Raw genomic sequence first — 13,221 nt, 5'->3', positions numbered from 1 at the left:
CAGGAAATACCAAAGATTAATGCACAAGGCCAAAATAAAAACCAACTGACAGCAGAACACCAAAAAGGAGCAGAGCACCAAAATGCAGTAGCTAAAACATCCAATGATGAATGGCAAATCCAAAATAAAAAGAACTTCAAGGGAAACACCGAAAATAAAAGACAACAACATGTATATTTTCCAAAACAACAAGCAACTCGGCAACCTAATAATGAAACCACAAAGAAGATCAATGATCTCAAACATCCAGAAATAATTTCTAATCCCTCAACCTTAGCTCCAGCTGCCCTGGAGCATGATACAGATTCTCTGTCTCAGAATCAAGTTTCCAATCCCCATAACCCCCATATAGAGCATAATACAGATGCTCAGAATCATTCTACCCAATCCTAAATTCACCCTGTTACTTGTGCTGTAAATGAAGCTATTGGAGGTATGGAGTTATGTCAGGAGAAACCAATTCACAAACAGGATGGGGTACCTTCTGGGGCTGGGATTCCTCATGTTTTGCATGAGTGTGCTACTGCACAATTGGCTGACCATAGGTTGGACATCTATCCCCTGCTACCACTGCCCTCAGCTCTGGCCATCATCAAATACACTAATATGCTGATGAAGCTGAACACTGTGAAATGATCAGCTCTGAAGAGGGACAATCAGTCCAGGAGAATGATCAAATAAGAAGACTGCTGAAAGGAAAAGCCCATGAAACTGTAGATTTCAGTATCTAGACTCCCAAATCCAAAAAATAATCCTAGCCAAAAGAAGAGGCATGCTATGAGGAAACAAAATGCAGGACTTAGCATCAATGAGCCTACTGATAACATTCACCCAAATACTTCCAACACCTATTTCTAGAGCCCCACCACTCAATTAAAATGGAACACATGCCAATGAGCTACTGTCAAATCACAAATACTTCCAACACCTGTTTCTAGAGACCCTACTATGTCCCAACCTCTAAATATGCCAATGAATCATTCTTGTCAAGAAATACCCTCTCAAAGTTATTTGGATTCTCCAAAGTCAACAACAGTAACAAGATTTGATAGTCAAGTATGGAGTGAGACCTTCCAAGAATCAGACCTCAGGGCTGATGCAATGGAAAGTTTGAAAGCTGCTAGCAGATCCATAAGAATCATGCAGACACCTCACAATATGCCTTAGCTTTAGACCTTCAAACCAATGACACATGGTAGAAGCTACAATACACTGACATTACTCTATTAGAGTACATGCCTGGGCAACAGGATAATCATGCTACTACGGAAGCATCAAAATACATAATGATCTATCACTTACAAACAGAGAGTGATATGGTTACACAATTGGGGGAAAATAGCTGGGGATCACAGTGGTGGAGAAAGCTTCAACATATGCCTCAACTACTGGATCTCCAATTCAAATCCAGCTAAATGTGCCATTGATACCTCCAAAATCTATAACACATACAAAATCTATAACACGTTTGCTGAGCAATTTGAGCCTTTTGAACTGTTGGACCGCCACTGACGATCCCCTGCAATTCTGGTGAGGAAGAAGTCAGTTGATTTTGACTTTTTTGATTAAATTCTTGGGAAATTGGTTAACGAATATGTTCTGTATGAGCTTGAGAAGATTGAGGAATAGCAGGTTCACTCAATTGAGTTGTGGAATTGGCTTGGTCATTTTGTCGACTACTTGGTGTGCTCGACTCTGCAGAATAATCCTTTTTCAATGTTGTGGGAATTGGCTCGATGAAGTGATGTTTTGGCAGCTCAAAAATATTCTCCACATCTACAAAAACCTTTTCGCATTGGTTTTGGGTGATTTGGACTACCGGAAATCCATTTTCGACCACCTGGTGCTCGCTGGAGAATTGCAAAAGTTTGGGGACGACAATTAGCACAGTGGAATGGTCTGAATTTTGCGGGTGAGGTACGCCTAGTGATGGAGAACAATCTCCATGTTTTAGAATGTTAATTTTTGAGGTCCGGTGGCTTTTCACCACCGGACGGAGGAACGATGGCCATGTTTGCTCGACACTGGTACTATTTACCAGAATCGCCTGTACGGAGAGCGTTCTGTTGTTTATGGAGAGGCGGAGGGTTTGCGACTATGGTTTCTTAGGTCGTCTTTCATGGCCCAAAAAATATTTAGGTGATCCAGATCCGAGCTAATGTGGAAGGCGTTGGATATAGTGCACAGAAATCTGGGTATCAGACGGAATTCCAATTTTATGGCCATAAAATGCCAAACAAAAGGTGAGGAATGGTAATGGCAGGGCAGTGACTATGGTTCCTAATGTAGTATTTGATGGCCCGAAAAATATTTAGGCGATCTAGATCCGGGGTCTCCAACCCATGCGGAAGGCATGGGCTATAGCTCACAAATATCTGAGGTGCCTATGGTTGCTTAGATAGTTTTTGATGGCCCGAACAAACTTTAACGATTCGGGTAATGTTAATGCCACAAAATTTTGGAAATCGGGTAGAATTCCAATTTTATGGCCGTATAATGCCAAAACAACGGTCATGGAGGGGCGGTGACTATGGTTCCTTAGGTCATTTTTGATGGCCCAAAATTCTTTAAAGAGATCTGGGTCCCGATGAGTAGACCCATGAAGAAGGCGGAGGCTATAGGACATGAAAATCTAGGAATCAGGTGAAATTCCAGTTTTATGGCCGTAAAATGCCAAAATATGAGGAATGTTTATGGCGGGGTGGTGACTATAGTTCCTTAGGTAGTTTTTGATGGCCCAAAAAAGTTTTAGGTGATCTAGATCCGGGTGCCCGATCCAATGCGGAAGGCGTGGGTTATATAGCACACAAAAAATTAGAAATCAGGCGGAATTTTAGTTTTATGGTAGTAAAATGCCAAAAATAAGGAATGGTCATGGAGAGGAAGTTACTATGGTTCCTTAGGTAGTTGTTGATGGCCCAAAAATATTTTAGGCAATCCTGGTCCAAGAGCCCGGGCCCATGCGGAAGGCATTGGTTGTAGCACACGCAAATCTGGCAATCAGGCAGAATTCTAGTTTTATGACCATAAAACGCAAAATAATTGAGGAACGGTCATCGAGGGATGGTGACTATAGTTCCTTAGGTATTTTTTGATTCCCCAAAATGTTTCTTGGCGATCCAGGACCGGGGGCTCGGATCCATGCGGAAGGCGCAAGCTATAGCTCACGAAAATCTGCGAATCAGGCGGAATTCCAATTTTATGACCGTCAAATGTAACAAACAATGAAGAACAGTCCTGGCAGGACGGTGACTATGGTTCCTTAGTAATTTTGTATTGCCCAAAAAAACTTTAGCCATCCTAGTCATGCGGAAGGAGTGGGTTATAGCACACGAAAATCTAGGAATCGGGAGGAATTCCAGTTTCATTTGCGTAAAATGCCAATATATAAGGAACGGTCATGGCGGGACGGTGACTATGGTTCCTTAGATAGTTTTTTATGGCCCGAATATTTTCTTGGCGATCCAGGTCTGGGGGCCCGAGCTCATGTGGAAGGGGTGGGCTATTATAGCACATGAAAATTCGGGAATCGAGCGGTATTCCAGTTTTATGGTCGTAAAATGCCAAAAATGAGGAACGGTCATGGAGGGGCGCATTCATTAGGTAGTTTTGGATGGCCCGAAAAGTTTTTAGGAAATCCGGGTCCAGGAGCCTGGGTTCATACAAAAGGCGTGGGCTATGCACACGAAAATCTACCAATCGGGCGAAATTCCAGTTTTATGGCCGCAAAACTCAAAAAAATAAGAAACGGTCATAGCGAGGAGATGACTATGGTTTCTTTGGTAGTTTTGAATGGACCAAAATATTTTTGGCGATCCAGATCTGGGGCCCCAGGCCTATGCGGAAGGCGCGAGCTATAGCACAAATCAGACGGAATTCCAGTTATATGGATGTCAAACTCCAAAAAATGAAGAATGGTCATGGAGGGGCGGTGAATTTGGTTCCTTAGGTAGTTTTTAATGGCCCAAAAAAACTTTAGCCATCCTGGTCATGCAGAAGGTTTGGGTTGTAGCACACGAAAATCTGGGAATAGGGCGAAATTCCATTTTTATTGGCGTAAAATGCCAAAAAATAAGGAACGGTCATGGCGGGGTGCTGACTATGTTTCCTTAGGTAGTTTTTGATGGCCCGAATGTTTTTGGCGATCCAGGTCCGGGGTCCCGGGCCCATGCGGAAGGCGTCGGCTATAACACATGAAAATTTGGGAATCAGGCGGAATTATAGTTTTATGGCCGTAAATCGCCAAAAGATGAGGAACGGTCATGGAAGGACGATGACTATGGTTAATTTGGTAGTTTTTGGTGGCCCGAAAAAACGTTAGCAATCTGGGTCATGTGGAAGGTGTGGGTGATAGCACACGAAAATTTGGGAATGAGGCAGAATTATAGTTTTATGGCCGTAAAATGCCAAAAAAGAACGGTAATAGCGGGACGGTGACTATGGTTCCTTAGATCATTTATTATGGCCCAAAGAAATTTTACGTTATCCGAGTCCCGGTGATTGGACCGATGAAGAAGGCGTGGACTATAGGACATGAAAATCTGGGAATCGTGCGGACTTCCAGTTTAATGATCGTAAAATGCCATAAAATGAGTAACGATCATGGAGGAGTGGTGATTATGATTCCTTAGGTCTTTTTGATGGCGTAAAAAATTTTAGGCTATCCGGATCTGGGGGCTCGGGCCCGGGCTATAGCACACGAAAATATGGGAATCAGAAGGAATTCCAGTTTTATCGCCGTAAAATGCCAAAACATGGGAAAAGGACCTGGCGGGGCGGTGAATGTGGTTCTTTAGTTCATTATTGATGGCTCAAAAAAATGATAGACGATCCAGGTCCGGGGCCCGGGCCGATGCGGAAGGCGTGAGCTATAGCACACGAAAATCTATGAATCGGGCCGAATTCCAAATTTATGGTCGTATATGCCAAACAATATGGAACAATCATGCTTGGGTGGTGACAATGGTTCTTAGGTCGTATTTGATGTCCCAAAAATATTTAGGTTGTCTGGGTATGTGGGTTCGAGCCCACGTTAAAGGCGTGGGTTAAAGCACACGAAATTCATGGAATGAGGCCGAATTCTAGTTTTATGGCTGTAAAATGCCAAAAAACAAGGAACGGTCATATCGTGGTGGTGACTATGGTTCCTAAGGTCGTACTTGATGCCCCAAAAAAATATTAGACGGTCTGCGTCAAGGGGCCCGAGCCCACGTAAAAGGCCTGGGCTATACCACATAAAAATATGTGAATCGTGTGGAATTTCAGTTTTATGGCCATAAAATGTCAAAAACGTTCATGGCGGGGCGGTGACTATGGTTCCTTAAGTCATATTTGATATCCCGAAAAAATATTTGGCGGCTAGGGTCCGAAGGCCTGGGCCAACATGGAAGGTGTGGGCTATAGCAAACGAAAATTTATGAATCGGGCTGAATTCCAATTTTATGGACGTAAAATGCCAAAAAATAAAAAACGGTCATGGAGGGGAGGTGACTATGGTTCCCTAGGTCGTATTTGATGTTCCGAAAAAGTTTTAGGTGTTCCGAATCTGGGGGTCCGAGCCCACGCGGAAGGCATTGGCTATAGCACACCAAATTATGAGAATCATACAGAATTTCAGTTTTATGGTATTCAAACGCCAAAAACAAGGAACAGTCAATGCGCGGCGTTGACTATGGTTCCTTAGGTCATATTTGATGTCCCTAAAAAATATTAGGTGGTCCAGGGGTCAGGGACAACATTAAAGGTGTTGGCTATAGCACCCGAAAATCTAGGAATCAGACTGAATTCCTGTTTTATGGCCATAAAATGCAAAACAATTAGTAACGCTCATAGCAAGGCGGTGACTACGTTCGTGGGCCTTGTCCCACGTGAAAGGCTTGAGCTATAACACACGAAAGTATGGGAATCGTGCAGAATTCCAGATTTATAGCCGTAAAACAATAAAAAATGAGGAACGGTCATGGCAGAGCGGTGACTATGGTTCCTATGCTCATATTTGATGTCCCAAAAGAGATTTAGGCAATCCTGGTCCTTGGGCTCGGGCCAAAGCAGAAGGCGTGGGCTATAGTACCCGAAAATCTGGAAAACGGGCAGAAATCCACTTCTATGTTCGTAAAATACCAAAAACGAGGAACGATCATAGTAGGGTGGTGAATTTGGTTCCTTAGATCATATTTGATGTCCCAAAAAAATATTAGGCGGTCCGGTTCCGGAGGTGTGGGCCCGCGCGGAAGGCATGGGCTATAGCATATGAAAATATGGGAATCAGGCAGAATTCAAGCTTTATGGCCCTTAAATGCCAAAAATCGAGGATTGGTTATGGCGGGGTGGTGACTATGGTTCCATAGGTCGCATTAGATGTCCTGGAAAGATTTTAGGCAGTCCGGGTCCGAAGGCCCAGGCCAACATAGAAGGCGTGGGCGATAGCACACAAAAATCTAGAAATCTGGCTGAATTCCAGTTTTATGTCCGTAAAATGCCAAAAAGAGGAACGGTCATGGCATGGTGGTGACTATGGTTCCTTAGGTCGCAGTTGATGTCCGTAATGAACCATAGTCACTGCCCTTCCATGACCGTTCCTCATCTTTTGGCGATTTACGGCCATAAAACTATAATTTCGCCCGATTCCCAAATTTTCATCCAATAAAAGTGGAATTCCGCCCTATTCCCATATTTTCGTGTGCTACAACTCAAATATTCTGCATGAACAGGATGGCTAAAGTTTTTTCGGGCCATTAAAAACTACCTAAGGAACCAAAGTCACCGCCCCGCCATGACCATTCTTTATTTTTTGGAGTTTGACGGCCATATAACTGGAATTCCGTCTGATTGCCAGATTTTCGTGTGCTATAGCTCGCACATTCCGGATAGGCCAGGGCCCCCGGATCTGGATCGCCAAAAAATATTTTGGTCCATCAAAAACTACCAAAGAAACCATAGTCATCTCCCTGCTATTACCGTTCCTCGATTTTGGAGTTTTGCGGCCATAAAACTGGAATTCCGCCCGATTGGTAGATTTTCATGTGCATAGCCCACGCGTTTTGCATGGGCCTAGGCTCCTAGACTCGGATCGCCTAATTTTTTTTGGGCCATTCAAAACTACCTAAGAAACCATAATCAGTGCCCCTCCATGACCGTTCCTCATTTTTGGCATTTTACGGCCATAAAACTGGAATATCGCTAGATTCCCGGATTTTCATGTGCTATAGCCCACGCCTTCTGCATGGGCTCGGGTCCCCGGACCTTGATTGCCAAGAAAATATTCGGGCCATCAAAAACTATCTAAGGAACCATAGTCACCATCCCGCCATGACCGTTCCTTATATTTTGGCATTTTACGAAATGAAATTGGAATTCCGCGTGACCTAGATTTTCGTGTGCTATAACCCACTCCTTCTGCATGACTAGGATGGCTAAAGTTTTTTCGGGCAATATTAAACTACCTAAGAAACCATAGTCACCGCCCCGCCATGACCGTTCTTTATTATTTGTTACGTTTCATGGTCATAAAATTAGAATTCTGCCTGATTCCTAGATTTTCGGGAGTTATAGCTTGCGCCTTCCGCATGGGTCCGAGCCCCCGGACCTGGATCACCAAGAAACATTTTTGGGGCATCAAAAACTACCTAAGGAACCTTAGTCACCATCTCTCGATGACCGTTCCTCAATTGTTTTGCGTTTTACGGTCATAAAACTAGAATTCTACCTAATTGCCAAATTTGCGTGTGCTATAGCCCACGCCTTCCGCATGGGCCCGGGCTCCTGGAACAGGATCGCCTAAAATATTTTTGGGCCATCAACAACTACCTAGGGAACCATAGTAACTTCCTCGCCATGACCATTCCTTGTTTTTGGCAATTTACTACCATAAAACTAGAATTCTGCCCGATTCCCAATTTATTGTGTGTTATATAGCCCACGCCTTCCGCATTGGCTTGAGCACCCGGATCTAGATCACCTAAAACTTTTTCGTCCCATCAAAAACTACCTAAGGAACCATAGTCACCACCCCACCATGAACGTTCCTCATTTTTTGGCGTTTTACGGCCATAAAACAGGAATTTTGCCCGATTCCTAGATTTCCATGTCCTATAGCCCCCCGCCTTCTGCATGGGTCTAGTCATCGGGACCCGAAACTCTTAAAAAACTTTTGGGCCATCAAAAATGACCTAAGGAACCATAGTCACCACCCCTCCATGACCGTTCCTTATTTTTTGGCATTATACGGCCATAAAATTGAAATTCCACCCGATTTTCAAATTTTCGTGGCATTAAAATGAACCGGATCGCTAAAGTTTATTCGGGCCATCAAAAACTACCTAAGGAACCATAGGCACCTCAGATTTTCGTGTGTTATAGCCCATGCCTTCTGCATGAGCTGGAGACCCCAGATCTGGATCGCCTAAAAAATTTTCGGGCCATCAAATACTACATTAGGAACCATAGTCACCGCCCCACCATTACCATTCCTCACTTTTTGTTTGGCATTTTATGGCCATAAAACTGGAATTCCGCTCGATACCCAGATTTTCATGCACTATATCCAACGCCTTCCGCATTAGCTCGGATTCGGATTGCCTAAATATTTTTTGGGCCATGAAAGACGACCTAAGAAACCATAGTCGCAAACCCGCTGCCTCTCCATAAATAATAGAACGCTCTCCGTACAGGCAATTCTGGTGAATAGTACCAGTGTCGAGCAAACATGGCCACCGTTCCACCGTCCGGTGGTAAAAAGCCACCGGACCTCAAAAATTAACATTCTAAAACGTAGAGATTGTTCTCCATCACTAGGCGTACCTCACCCGCAAAATTCAGACCATTCCACCGTGCCAATCGTCGTCCCCAAACTTCTGCAATTCTCCGGCAAGCACCAGGTGGTCGAAAATGGACTTTTGGTAGTCCAAATCACCCAAAACCAATGCGAAAAGGTTTCTGTAGATGTGGAGAATATTTCTGAGCTACCAAAACATCACTTCATTGAGCCAATTCCCACAACATTGAAAAAGGATTATTCTGCAGAGTCGAACACACCAAGTATTCGACGAAATGACCAAGCCAATTCCACAACTCAATTGAGTGAACCTGCTATTCCTCAATCTTCTCAAGCTCATAAACGACATATTCGTCAACCAATTTCCCAAGAATTTAATCAAAAAAGTCGAAATCAACTGACTTCTTCCTCACTAGAATTGCAGGGGATCGTCAATGGTGGTCCAACAGTTCAAAAGGCTCAAACTGCTCAGCAAACAGCTCCCCAAGCTCCTAACAATGACACTGACACTACAGGCATAAGAACTGCATCAGCAACAACCCATGACCACCCTTCTTATTCTACAACAGTGGCTCAAACGGTCGACAATGGTGATAAGCCCACCTCCAAAGTTCAAATTCAATCCCAGGAACATCCAAAATCCTCAACTCATAAAGTTTCTTCTAATTTTGATAGACCAAAACACACCAAAAACAATCAGCAACTTCCTGTCAACACTGCAGAAAATCCTACACATGCTCAACAAGTAGTGCACAACCCTCCAGTTATCACTAGTAATCCTCAACCAAGCAATACAAATATGCAACCGTATTTACAGACCAATCCACCCCTCCCCCCTCCATAATTCAACATTAACCATCACAAAGCCAAACAACCAGTCAATCAATCCCCTCCCTACCACCAACAGTCACCTAATCTTATGTTACTAGACTGAGAGCCAGGCATGAGGCAGAGATAGCTCTTATTGAATTCTCTCCTCCCATCATTACTACCAAGCAAGGAAAACCAGTTGTCATATTTAGAAGAGAATATTACATGGTGAAATTTGTTGATAGATGCAAGTTTACAGTGGATGGTAAATTTGCTAACACTATGCCAAAGATGGATGATATTAGAAAAAGCTTTATAGTTCAAACTGAACTTAGAGGTGGAGTCAAAATTGCTCATTTCAATGCAAAAACTGTATACATTGACTAAGTATAATGAGTATGATCACTCAACAGTATGGACTAATCAGTACATGTACATTCAAGGCCAAATGATGAAACTAGAAGCATGGAATCTAGTTTTCAATCCTAATGAGGACTCACCTATTGTTCCAACATGGATTGTAATTCCTGTGTTGCCCTAGCACATGTACTACATGGAAATACTCACCCCCTGCTATCCCCTGTTGGTAAGGCACTCTTTCTTGATCTAGCATCATTCCAAAATACCAGAGGTAGTGTGGCTAAAGTTAAAATGCAAGTTGATCTTACCAAAGAAAGTCCTAGTCATGTTTGGTTGGGTTACGATGAAATCCAAGATGTTAATGGAGATGGCCAATGGCTTGAAGTACAATATGACTATGTTCCTGCATACTGCACATACTGCAGATATCAGGGACACTAAATGCATACATGCCAACTTAGAATTAGAGATGAGGAAATCAAAAGAAGAAAGGAAGAAGAAGCTGCTGGGATGAGTGACCTTCAGGGCAACAACCAAAAGAAGGTTGAATATTTTCCAGGAACAAGCAAAAGCCAACAGAAGACACAACACGAAATACCAAAGATTAATGCACAAGGCCAAAATAAAAACCAACTGACAGCAGAACACCAAAAAGGAGCAGAGCAACAAAATGCAGTAGCTGAAACATCCAAAGATGAATGGAAAATCCAAAATAAAAAGAACTTCAAGGGAAACACTGAAAATAAAAGACAACAACAGGTATATTTTCCAATACAACAAGCAACTCAGCAACCTAATAATGCAACCACAAAGCAGATCAATGATCTCAAACATCCAAAAATGATTTCTAATCCCTTAACCTTGGCTCCAGCTACCCTGGAGTATGATACAGATTTTGTGGCTCAGAATCAAGTTCCCAATCCCCATAACCCCCATATATAGCATAATACAGATGCTCAAAATCTTTTTACCCAATCCTAAATTCACCCTGTTACTTGTGCTGTAAATGAAGCTATTGGAGTTATGTCGGGAGAAACCAATTCACAAACAGGATGGGGTACCTTCTGGGTATGGGATTCCTCATGTTTTGCATGAGTGTGCTATTGCACAATTGGCTGACCATAGGTTGGGCATCTATCCCCTGCTACCACTGCCCTCAGATCTGGCCATCATCAAATACACCAATTTGGTGATGAAGCCGAACACTATGAAATGATCAGCTCTGAAGAGGAACATTCAGTCCAGAAGAATGATCAAATAAGAAGACTGCTGAAAGGAAAAGCCCATGAAACTACAGATTTCAGTATCTAGACTCTCAAATCCAAAAATAAGCCTAGCCAAAAGAAGAGGCATGCTATGAGGAAAAAAAATACAGGACTTAGCATCAATGAGCCTACTGATAACATGCACCCAAATACCTCCAACACCTATTTCCATAGCCCCACCACTCAATTAAAACAGAACACATGCCAAGGAGCTACTGTCAAATCACAAATACTTCCAACACCTATTTCCAGAGACCCTACAATGTCCCAACCTCTAAATGTGCCAATGAATCATTCTTGTCAGGAAATACCCTCTCAAAGTTATTTGGATTCTCTAAAGTCAACAACAGCAACAAGATTTGATAGGCAAGTATAGAGTGAGACCTACCAAGAATCATACCTCAGGGCTGATGCAATGTAAAGTTTGACAGCTGCTGTGCGGATCCATAAGAATCATGAAGAGACCTCACAACATGCCTTAGCTTTAGACCTTCAAACCAATAACACAGGGAAGAAGCTACAATACACTGACATTACTCTATTAGAGTACATGTCTGGGCAACAGGATAATCATGCTACTACAGAAGCATCAGAAGACACAATGATCTATCACTTACAAACAGAGAATGATATGGTTACACAATTGGGGGAAAACAGATGGGGATCACAGTTGTGGAGAAAGCTTCAATATCCATGCCAATTGCATATGCCTCAGCTACTGGATCTGCAATTCAAATCCAACTAAATGTGCCATTGATACCTCCAAATCAGGTATTACATGACATCATTACACACAAGGAACTCCCAATTGAGATTCAACAAACTTTGCTTGATAAACAACATATGGAAGATGAAGCAGATGAGGAATCAACTACTGGGAACTTCAAAGATGTTGCAAAAGAAGGGGACCTGTCACCTAGACTGACAACCAGAAATGGAAAGAAAGAAAGAAAGAAAATACAAGCTAAGGAAACAATACCACCAACAAGAACTCTGCCCAAGAGCGCAGCCTCCACAAATAGATGATGATTAAGACACTCGTCTGGAACATAAGGTCTATCAATACTCAACAGGCCTTTCAAAGGATTATCAACATGCAAAAGCAACATGGTTTCTGCATTGTAGCAATGTTAGAATCTTTCCAAAAATAAGGGTTCATACACAAATACAAGAGAAGGATGGGTATGGAAACTACATTATCAAATATTAATGGGAAGATCTGGTTATTCATTGATGTTGTTGTGGAATGGGAGCTCCTAATAAACACTAAGCAACAACTAACAATCAAAGTTTTACATCATGGAATTGGAAAGAACATCATCATGACAGTTGTATATGCAAAATGCTCCTCACTAGAAAGATTAGAGTTATGTGATAATCTGTATTATCTTGCTTCTAATATGGAACTCCCTTGGGTGGTTGGAGGAGATTTTAATGTGATTCTTAATGAAGAAGATAAGATTGGGGGACTCCCAGTATATCCACCAGAGTATGAAAATTTTGCTTTCTGTGTCAACTCCTGTGAATTGTTCGATACTGGATACACAAGTAGTCCCTTCACATGGTGGAATGGTAGATCCAATGAAGAATGCATATTCAAGAGAAAAGACAGAATATTTTTCAACCAGCAATTCTACATATTATTCCCAAGTATTGATGTTGAGCACCTCATAAAGAATGGGTCTGACCATGCACCTATGTTAATGACCTGTGGAGAAGACGTTGCTCACTTTGTTAAACCTTTTAGGTTTCTCAATTTCTGGACTACACATTAATCTTTCAATGAAATAGTCAAGCAAAACTGGATTGTAGACTTTGTAGGTGACACTTTTCTCATATTCAAACAGAAAATGAAAAGATTGAAAGCTTCCCTATCATATTGGAGTAAAGCTACCTTTGAGGATAGATTCAAGCAGCTGGCAATTAGGGGAGATATTGTCAGGATAAAAGAGATACTTTTTGAGGAAGAACCAACAAATGAGAATAAAATAGTTTTACTGTAGGCACAAGCTG

The sequence above is a fragment of the Nicotiana tomentosiformis genome, chromosome 1, assembly GCF_000390325.3.
Source record: "Nicotiana tomentosiformis chromosome 1, ASM39032v3, whole genome shotgun sequence".
NCBI lineage: Eukaryota > Viridiplantae > Streptophyta > Magnoliopsida > Solanales > Solanaceae > Nicotiana > Nicotiana tomentosiformis.
This window is presented reverse-complemented; position numbering follows the sequence as displayed.